This window comes from Bidens hawaiensis, unplaced genomic scaffold (assembly GCF_021521415.1).
Source record: "Bidens hawaiensis isolate Kalapana, Puna unplaced genomic scaffold, B.hawaiensis_p1.1 tig00033266_1, whole genome shotgun sequence".
NCBI classification, from domain to species: Eukaryota; Viridiplantae; Streptophyta; class Magnoliopsida; order Asterales; family Asteraceae; genus Bidens; species Bidens hawaiensis.
Genome location: NW_027495706.1, coordinates 53008 through 64587, shown reverse-complemented (window position 1 = coordinate 64587; position 11580 = coordinate 53008). Strand labels below are relative to the sequence as shown.

General features: G+C 34.5%; 1 pseudogene across 2 annotated transcripts; it reads left to right on the top strand.

Annotated features, from left to right (window-relative positions):
* Positions 1 to 8122: 8122 nt before the first annotated feature.
* On the top strand, positions 8123 to 10043 carry LOC143584730 (F-box protein SKIP24 pseudogene; annotated as a pseudogene). Of its 2 annotated transcripts, none has more exons than XR_013144415.1 (2): positions 8123 to 8201; positions 8919 to 10042. The product of XR_013144415.1 is annotated as an F-box protein SKIP24 pseudogene, transcript variant X1 (transcript). The 2 variants fall into 2 exon arrangements; XR_013144416.1 differs by lacking the exon at positions 8123 to 8201 and adding an exon at positions 8356 to 8434 and having other exon boundaries at positions 8919 to 10043.
* Positions 10044 to 11580: the final 1537 nt, after the last annotated feature.

The following is an 11580-nucleotide window of genomic DNA, read 5'->3' as shown; positions in this document are numbered from 1 at the left end:
AATGGCTTCTATGAACAATAACTAATACATGCATGGTGTAATTCAAGCTTACATAATATTTTGGTTTCGAGATTTCTTGATAAAGGAATAACGTTGACAAAAAAAAACTCTAGTTATTTTCAGGATAAAATCAGTTAAGAATATAGTAGTTGATAGATGTTTTGAAGTTGAAGAAGTTAACAATGCCTTTTTCCTCACAAAATAAATATTTTGGAGAAAGTTAACGTACAAATGAAATTAATGTGCTAATTGTGAGAATCAAGTAGAGTAATAATTACTTTATGATGTAATTATATAATTACCCTACTTGTATATATAATTACTCTACTTGATTTTCCTAATTAGCACGTTAATTTCATTTGTATTAACTCCAGACCTTAAATGTTTATATAATTATAAGGGGTGCTATTTCTAAAAAAGTGTCGATCCAAGCTGCAGGTTAGTAAACATCGACTCGAAGCCCGAGCTCAACAAGGCTCAACTTAGCTTGTTTATAGCTCTAGCGATTGTATGAGGTTTGAAGATTATACTTTCTTTTTCTAGGGACTTTATGTTGTAGAAATTGTACATAATAAGAATTAAATACAAAGTAGCTACACCTAAAAATCAATTACTATATTCCATTACAAAATAATCAACTATATGCATCATAATTATATTTTTAATACAATAATTTTGTCAATCTAACTACCTTTACGTAAGCTAGCTATATTTACCTCCAAATACTCTCTAGTCTTTAGTATGCTACTACATACGTACTGCTTCTAAAACTTCTAGTCCCATCTCAACATCATCCTACTAGCTATATACTACTTGAGCCGACATTAATTAGTTTCCTAAAGGTAGATGATTAAAGAAGAGAAATGAACCTTAAGTGTTTCTGCTAACTATAATTCAGTTTAAGACTAATTTCTAGTCATAGCAAGTTTAGGAGGTGAAATCACTTCTCGATTTCCAACCCTAGTTCAATTCCTTAGATTTCTATGTTATGAAGTTTTGTTCAATATGTGAAATTGGTTTATAGGTATCATCGGCTTTAGCGACGACTTACAGGGCATGTATGTCGTCACTATAGCCTATCTTGACGGCGCGTTGTCGTTAAAGTTGTTGTTGCAACATATTCGATGCGATAACTGTGGATGAAGGGGGTGAGAAATTTGAGGTAAATGAACACAATTTCAGCCGTAGATTGAATTCGGGCATTCTCAACCCTATCTGACTATCTCTACAAAAAGTCGGTGCAACAAAGGGCCTCAAACATCATCGTTTTATTGGTTTCTGAACCAAATAAAAAAATGTACATACCATGTATAGACGACATGTCGTAGCAACAGAGTGCCCTCAAGGCTCAAACGCCCTCGTTTTGCCTTTTCTTTTATTCAGAATAAAGAAAATAAAAAATATAAATTCAACTATCTAGACGACACATCGTCGAAATAGGGCTTCAAGTTGGCGTGCAACTTTTCGTGAATCCCTCTAAAATAACTTGCCATCGATGGAGCGTTCAGAAGTCCAAAAGTTTTTACCCACCCAATCTCAACGACCGTCTTCGTTAAAACCAGAGTTGTGGCGACGACAAAAGTTGTCGCTATAGGATCAGATTCTTGTAAAACTACGTATGTCTAATAAGAAAACGTGGTAAAACTACACTATTATATATGCAAAATACGAAATATATAAGGTGTGAATAAACGGAAGGAAACCGGCCTCATTTCAAACGTTAATTGAGTTAATGCTATGTTGATATGCATTCTATTGTTGCTTTCCAAGAGTTGTGAGGTTAGCTAATAATATATGGATTAACACCTTAAGATCATGGGGAAGCTAATGATCATGCAAACTAAAGAATTAGCAAAAAATATTGGGTGGCATGGTTGATTTAATGAATATTTTGTGTATTTGACCAAGTACAGTGCTACATTACGATGATGTTGGCCGTTCATGTTGATACATACATCTCTTACAACATTAAAAACATATATTAAATGTTTTTATTGACTGAAACATAAAAATATGGATTCATTTTAATAATAAGAATTCACTTCAAATTCAATAATGGCATGATCATGTGATGTCAAAAGCAGCCATCCTCAAGTGGGTCAGTGATTTGTTTGTCTTCGTTTCCTTAATTACATGTATTATTAGATAATAATATAAACAAAACGCAGCCATTATTGCAGACTAAAATATCCTGATAACAATACATATAACATGATTCTTAGGCTGGTCGCTATGGGGCTCCGTTGGGTGATGTGGCGGGTGTCGTTGGGCACGGAACAACATAGTGGGGCTCCGTTGGACCAGGGGCGTGGAAGATTTCGCCATTACAATGGCTGGCGGGTTAAGGAAATTTGGTGGGCCCCTCACTTTCCTCTCTCAACCTCTCTCACACACATACATATACATATATATGTATACTAGTTTTTATCCCCGTATTACGGGGGTTGTTATTGTGTGTTCTAATATTTATTTATTTTTTGAATTTATATTTTTTATTGTATGAAAATTAATAATATACTTATGGTTTGATGATAAATTGTTTCACAAATAAATGAGATTTTTTAACCCGGTTTAAAAGCTATATGGTTTTGATGAGATCCAAGACCCGTATATTTTTTTACTATAAAATTGGTTTTTTAATTATAAATAATATGTATGAAAGTTAATAATATACTTATGGTTTGATTTGATGAGACCCAACACCCGTTTATTTTTTTTACTCAAATTGTGTTTTTAATTTAAATAATATATATATCTTTTTTAAAATAAATAAGACATCAATTTTTATTATATCCTAAATTATAGGATTTTTACATCAATAATCTGGTGAGAATAAATTTTATTTAATGAGATGTTATAACCCGTTTAAGAAATATCTGGGTTTGATAAGACCCATACCCATGAATTCGGGTCAAATGCATGAGAAACCTCCATTTAAAAATCAAGCAAATCTGGTAACTCCAAAAAAAAGGGGGAGCGACCGCATCGCGACACGTAGGATTTTTATGTCTTCGTTTATATATATTATAGATATATGGGCGTCAATGGGCATTATATCACAGCGGGACATTATTGGATTGGACTTTGAAACCCTCGGTGATTACGTGACGCTGACGTAGCAGTGAGGATAGTCTTATAATGTGATAGTAACATCAGTTTTTGACTTTTTGATATAATCTTCTATATGCCTACATAACATCCAAGAAAGAATTCAATTTGTGTGCATTTGAAGACCTTGGAAGTCAGGCATCAGACAAAGTCAAATTATTGCAAGTTGTACGTATTTAATGTAGCAATACATTTAATATAGCAATATAAGATACTCTTATCACCTTAATGCCAACAGTTCCAGTTGACTTTTTATTTATTCTCAAGACTTTTAAGACTTGGACCAAGCAACAAAATTAGTTTCGTTACCAAAAACATGAATTTAATTGATACACGTGATATGAAAGAAACATGTTTGAAGGGTAAGAATGTAAGATTATGTTTTCACTGATTCTTCGTGGGACAAAGTCGTTAGAACCGGGAATGAGAAAATTTGAATGCGTTGAAAAAATTAACTGAAATGATCTTTTATATTTTTAACATATATATATATATATATATATATATATATATGCACTAGAAGAATGCCCGCGCGATGCAGCGGGTGTTTGAGTATAAACTCTGGTAATCATACAATAGAACGTGGGTAGGTTGCACATTAATACATGTTTATGTATCTGAACATTATATAGGTTTATTAGTTGCATATTAGAGTTGTACTTTAATGCTTCATTGACTTGTAAGTTTTAAAAAACACATTGGTTTTAAAAGCTTTTTATATCGAAATGACGACAAAAATGAGCTCGTCGCAACGGTATGTTTTTTTAAAGCATAATATATTAATATAAGAAAGCTAAAACATTAAATAGAATTGTCAAGTTGTGGGTTAAAGATGAGGGGCAATCTTGTATAAATTTTTAAAACTATCATAAGGTAGTCAAAGTTAAAGGGTAAAAGTTGTAAATATATTAAGACAAATTGAATAACACGTGATGTTTAAATGGGAGGACTTGTTTTGTAATTTATAGGTTTATTTATAGTTGCACATTTGAGTTGTACGTTAATACTTTATTGACTTGTACGTTTTAAAAACACATTGGTTTTGAAAGTTTTTAATACCGAAACGTCGAAAAAAAAGAGCTCGTTGCAACGGTATGTTTGTCTTTTTTTAAGCATAATATATTAAAAATATAAGAAAAATAAACATTAAATAAAATTGTCAAGTTGAGGGTTAAAGATGAAGGGACAATGTTGTATAAATTTTAAAATGTTCATAAGGTAGTCGAAGATAAAGGGTAAAATTTGTAAATATATTAAAAAAAAACTGAATAACATGTGATATTTAATATGTCAATTACCCTTCTATCCTTGTTATAGATTTTACCTCATGTTTTTAAATGCTGTAAATTACTTAAAAATGAGTATCTTAATTTGTCTTTTTTTGATGTATTATATATACTAGTTGCGTGCCCTAGCGATGCGGTGAGGTATGCACGCAAACATGACATCAGATGCGTAACCGGTGTTACTGTCTCTGTATGTGCGTGACTTCACAATAGTACGACTCGACGATAGTATGCTCATATTGCGGCATTGGAATCTTAACCAGTGTTAGTAAGCACGTCACACAACGACGGTGCATGCTAAGTTAGGTGTCGATGCGCACGTAACGCTACATTGAACTCGTCTTGACCCGCAACCCGTTCCATGTCACACCCCGACTTAATAAGTTCAAATTATATTTTCTATTAGAATATTCATTCGAATACGAGATGCATTCTCACACAACTTCTTCATAATCACAAAAAATATGCACATGATTTTATATATTGTAATTATATTTTTAATGGAATATCAAGTTTTAATAAAAGATGATAAGATATTTTATTATAAAGAGAAATCTACAATTTGCCTCCCTGGTTTATATCGTCGCTGGATGGGTTAGCCACTGAAAAAGATTTTGCAAATGTTGCGCCACTGTGTTTCTCCGGCGGGTTCTTCTGACTCCTGCCGTCAGTTGACCCGTCGTTGACTGTTAATATAGAAGGGTAATTTAGTCAATGAACTAATTATCCCCCCTGATTCAATAAAACCCCGAATTAGGGCAATTTTCTCCATACACCCAAATATCGGCCAACCGTTCGAACACTGAACCCCTACTTTTTCCGATCACCGTTAAAATCGTACTTCACCTGCACACATCGCAATGCCGACCTCGTATTCTATTAGGCCGGACAGTGAGTATTGTGACCCGTACGACCTATATGGTAAGGTGTTAGTGTTGGCTCAAACGTTTTGTTTATTTTCTTGTATGTCGTGAACGGGTTGAATGAACGGTTGTTATAGGTGAAAATTATTCACATGCGTTCACTATAAAACTCTTCCATGGAGGGTATTTCGCTACCGAGGGGCAGCGAAGATACGAAGGGGGAAAGATCACTTACGTCGATGAAGTTCAAGTTTCTGGATTTTGTAAAAGTTTGTTGGTTGGAATACTCTGTAAGTTACAATATGGTTGTGGTACAGCTTGTTGTTTTCATTACAAACATCCGTGTGTCAGTTTGGATTTGGGTTTAAAGCCATTGACTGAAGATTATCATTTTCAAGATGTTTGTGATATGGTTAGAGGTAGTGATGGTATAGGTAGTCACATTGTTGAGATTTTTGTGGAACATGGCAGGACTAGTGGTGCTGAAATTGTGGTACATAATTCTGGATTTGTACCTGGTTTTGAAAGTGTCCATGAAGTGGGTGGTGAAAGTGTCCATGAAATGGGTGGTGAAAGTGTTGATGAAGAGAGTGCTGAAAATAGTTATAGTGAGGAAGATGATGACAGTTATGATAGTGATCGATCAGATGAAAGTGATCCTGAGTATACGGCTGCCTTTCAAACACCCTTGGAGGATGTAGAAGTTGACATGAGGTTGTATAAAGCTATTGTAGATTTTGATGTGGTAGAAGCAGTAGGTGATCATGTTAGTGATGATGATGGTTTAAATCCTTGCATGGATACCTATGAGAGCTCTGATGATGAGGGATTGAGTGTCTTGAATAGTCAGCTAAGAAAGTTTAAGGGAAAGGAAAGGAATAATGATGATGAGTGTTCATTTTTTGTTGGTCAGTTAATACCATTAAAGGAAACATTGAATGAGATGGTTAAGAGTTATGCTCTTCATGGCAGAAGAGATTTGTATATCAAGAAGAAGTTATCTTCAGGGTCATAATCATCACCAGGATCCATTTCATGTTATTCACTTGGTCTAAATAAGTCATCTTCTTGCACTAAATAAGCCATCAACTCATCTTCACCCAATTGATATTCCTTGTCTTCCATTTGACTTTTGTCTTGGTCAAACTGCACATTCTCAATTTCATCCTTCCCTAACTCAACATTCTCAATTTAATCATGGCTGCAACATGACTGATAATATGGAACATAAATTTAAAGTATATAGATGAAACAAGAAGCTCTAAAATTTAACATAAACTAAAATAACAACAACAAAGATTACATTATCCCATACTACAAATACAATGTTAACAACTAATCAATAAACACACACATAAACAAAGAACAAAAACCAACTAACACCTAGCAACATCTTCAAGCTTGTTACTTCTTTGGTTTTCATTATTGCAAAATCATCTTTCTTGTTCATCATCTTCACCATTGCTTGAATTACCTTTTCACAACTAGGGCATGAGGGATCATCAGCCCATTTTAGCCATCCACAACTCCCCTTCTGTAACGGACTAAATATATCAACAAACAAACAACCCTAATTTGATTCACAGAAAAGAATAATTACCCCTAAAATTGACCTAAGCCAGACGACAGACCAAATCATCATCGATTAACAAACTAGAACCTTAATTCGTGAGTAATTAAACATTTACACAGCACAAGATCGACAACCCGGGTTTGCATCGGTCCTGGATATCCGGTAACATGTCGCGACACCACATGAGCATCTCACACAAAGGTCATCTGCACGGGAAGGCTTGGAAGGTGAACCCGAAGAGATTTGACTTGACTTGGATTGGGACATCCGTCAATCGGTCGCCGGAAAATGGAAAATTACGGGGTAGAGGTAATCGCCGGAAATGTAATCATAAAGGGAAAGAGGGTAGATGGTTTTTTTTATAAAGGGAATCAGGGGTAACATAGTAATTTCCCTTTTTTTAACGAGTCAACGACCGGTCAACTGACGGCAGGAGTCAGAAGAACCCGCTGGAGAAACACAGTGGCGCAACATTCGCAAAATCTTTTTCAGTGGCTAACCCATCCAGCGATGATATAAACCAGGGAGGCAAATTGCAGATTTCTCTATTATAAATGACATAAAAAGAAAAAAAATCATATATAAAATTAGCATGACTAAAACACACTTTTGTATTTCATATTTGAAAGACATGGATGATAATTTTATGGATCCATGAATATTGAATGAATACGTGAGAATAAAGTTGTATTCATTTATAATTTGTTCTTGTTTTTATATTCTTAGACCAATATATATCATTAATTAAATTTTATCACATTCATCTCCTACAATGAAAAATGTTTATAAATTGATTTAATTAAAAAAAAAGATAAATATGATTTCATTAAAAATATGAATTTAATTAAAGGGCTATTGGTTTATAATACTCTCAACTTTTTCTCGTTGGTAGATAACACTCCCAACTTTTACTTTGTCTCCCACTACTCCCAACTTTCAAACTATTTATTTTTATCACTCCCCCGTTAAGTTAAGGCTAACACCGTTAACTGAGACGCTGACGTGGCTTTGTTTATAATATTTTGTTATTTTACTCAGTTGATGTGTCAGCTTACGGGGCTTCAAACTTAACTCATTAGCCACCAACATGACCTAGCCGCCATTGTTTTTCGGTCACCGGAATGGCTAGATTAATCTATTTGTATTAAAATATAAAAATAATTTGTCTTTTTGTAATACAAATAGATTTTTATTAAAAATATAAAAATAATTTGAGCTAGAAATTTTGACTAATAAAAATCTCCGAGTGACGTCGGTCTCAGTCAGGTTCCAAAATTCCATTCGACAACCGTAGGGTTGAATACCATCAATTTTATTAAGTAAAGGGGACAGTATTCGCACTTTGGAGCACTCCGGCTGAAATCCACCGAGGTTCGTCAATCGCACCTTTTTATTTTTTATATTCTGCAAACCCTAGATCAACCGCTATTCAATTAATTCAGATATCTTAACAAAAAAAACCCTAATTTTGTTAAATTGTTTGTTGTATGTATTTGAAGCTGTTAACAATCGTTTATCTACAGTTTCAATCGCTCAAGTTTGAGCCTTTAGGGTTTATAACTTCCTTTTCGTGTTGAAAGAGTTGCAGAGTTTGCTGATATGGGGTTATATTAGAGCCTTTTATAACAATCTTATTTCAGTCTGATTTTTACCTAATTTGAATTGTTTGTATTACAATTAGGGGTGTGTACGGTTGGGTTCGGTTAGTCGCCCTAGACCAAATTAACCAATCGGTTTGGTTTATTCGGTTGATTTTTCGGTTTTGGGTTCGGTCGGTTAATTTTGATTAATAACCAAAATTAAATTTGGGCTAAAAGTTTTAGTTAGAGATACATGAAATGGTGGTATAAAACATGAAAGACATGAAATAGAGATATAAAAGCTAGAATATATGAAATATGAATAGTTTGGTTAATTTCGGTTAACCGAGGGTACGAAAAATAATCGATAACTGCTTTTTGGTTAATTCGGTTATCGGTTAATTTTGGTTCGGTTGAAGCTAACCCCTAAATTTACAAACCTTGTCTCACTTTTGGTTGGTAATTTATCATATGATGTGCTTGTCTTTTTAACAATTTTATCATCTAGAGGGTTTAGAGATGTCATTACCAGATGAATTGTGGAGATGGATATTGGAACTAGGAGTCAACACAACATGTTTGACCTACAAAGATCTTTGCTGTCTCTCCATGAGTTGCAGACGCCTTAAACGTCTATCGAAAGAAGACGTTTTATGGTCAAAGTTAATGTCTTTTGACTTCCCCGCGCACACGTCTTCTTCCAGCGACAACCAGTCTGTCAAATCAGTCTACCAAATTAGATTCGAGAAGGATAAAGTGAAGAAGCTTTTAGCAGAACGAAGAGCTGTGCTTAGGATGGAGTCTCAGATACATGAACACACAAGAAAGTTGAATGAGATTGAAGGTAAGCTAGTTGTTGAAAATGAGAAGTTGAAAGCAGCGGTTGATGAGTTAAAATGGTTAAGGAGAGTGAAGGAAGCGTCAACTGCGGTGAAAGTGTGGCAGCCGGAGATTATTCATAGTAGGCAAAAGCAGATTGTTGAGAATTGTAGTGTGCCGGTTGGTTTTAGGATTAATGCGGTGGAGATGGAGATTAAGGTTTGTAGGCAGAACATTTTAGGGTTTGTTAGAACTCGGAAAGATGAGAATTATAGGTTGGAAGCGGCAAAGGAGCGGTTGTCAAACGTTAAGTATCATCCTTTGAAAAGTATTGGTGTTGATAATGAATCAAGAGACAGTAGAAAGATTTCAGGGAAGAAGTTGAAGAGAGTGAAGCATGAGTCAAGTTAAAAGATTTTATTTTGTTATGCTGTTGTATTGTATCTTCCAAATGTAATAGTTTTAATTTATGTTTTAGATAGAATAACTGAATCTTGAAATTAAGCAATTATTTGTTTGGTTTTCGTTTAAAAATAGTTATAGTCAGGGTGGAAAACCTTAGAAACCATAACTAAAGTAAACCACTAAGAGTTTTTTCGATGAGTCATTTGAGCTAAGTGTACTCCACTCGGGCTCTAGTTAGCAATGATATGAGCCCAGCCATCTTGACTATATATTTCCAACCGAACGAGAAACTAAGCTTGTATTCAGCTCATGCCAATCTTGACTATATATTTCCAACTTAACGAGAAACTAAGCTTGTATTCAGCTCATGTCAAGCTTGAGCCAGCTCATGACTAGACGAGTTGGTTTGCTATTTTCTTGTTGTCTATGATTTTGTATTCATATTTATATGAAAAGCCTCAAGCAAGTTGATAACAATCTTAAATTATGCCAGTCTCAAATACTATACCATCAACTCCTGCTGTGCAAGGGAATGAGCTACTTTATATGATCCAATGAGCAAGTTATACAAGCAGTATCCATCCATGGTTCAAGTTAGCTGGGATTTTATATGAGCGAACTATCTTTAACTCACTTCTCAAAAGTCAAAACATGTATACGAACTGAAAATGAAGTTTTTAGAGAGCTTATTCATACAACATGCACCCAAGCCACGCCCTATGTGAACACATGCTTAGCTGCAACAAGAACAAACCAAACTATTATATGGTTCAACATTAGACCCCTAATCTCCTTTAATGATGAACCTAGGAATGGTAGAAAGATTTCAGATAAGAAGTTGAAGAAAAGAGTGAGGTTTAAAGATGTCATTTTGATATGTTGTTGTAGCTTCAAATGTAATAACTGCATAGTTACTGTTTTAAGTTATGTTTTGGATAAAGTAACAATTATTCTGTAAAATCAACTCGATGGCTGTTAATAGTCATAGATTCAAAAGCTTTGGAAACTACTAAACCACCATTAGAGCTTATTCAAGGAGTCATTTGAGCTGAGTATCAACTCGGGCTCTTGTTTGCAATGATACAATCTGAGCCGGTTTGACATGACATTTCCAACCACGTAAGAAACTAAGCTTGTATTCAGTTTGCCTTGAGCTTGGGCTAGCTCATCAATTTATAAAAACAAACTACAAGCTGTATCAATCCATGGTTCAAATCAACTAATTTTTCATGAGCAAGCTACTCAAGTTCAACTCATGCATTTATATGAATCCACAAACTAAGTCAAACGTTATAAGTTTTTAAAGAGCTAATTCATACAGCAATACATCCGAGCCACGCACCATTTAAACATGCTTAGCCGCAATGAGAAAAAACCAAACCATTATATGGTTCCACATTACACTGGCTAGAACCAATTATAGGACAATTTAAATGATATCATGACAGTAATAAACTTATTATTCTGGGAACAAAGCTTGCAACTTCATGCCTCCTGAACCAGAACAGTGATAAGTCTAGTACTCTAGTAATTCTCATGTATGAACCACTGCACACTTTCATGTATGTGAAAAAAATTGCAGCATTTGTTGAAACTTGAAACTGTTTAAAATGAGGCAATTGTTTGTTTGGTTTTAGGATAATGTATCTGTAAAACTCAGCTCATTGGTTGCAGTCAGACTTGAAAACTTTTAAAAATCATAACAAAATCACTGTTAAGAGTTTATTCAACGAGTCACTTGAGCCAAGTGATTATCAACTCGAGCTCTAGTCAGAAATGATACGAGCCACGCCAGCTTGCCCAAACTAGGCTTGTGTTTGGTCTGCCTTGAGCTTGAGCAAAGCCAGCCTGACTAAACTATGCTTGTATTTAGCTTGCCTTGACCTCGATCCAGCTCATGGTGATTGTAATTTGTCTACACGATTTTGTATTTATGTTTTTATAAA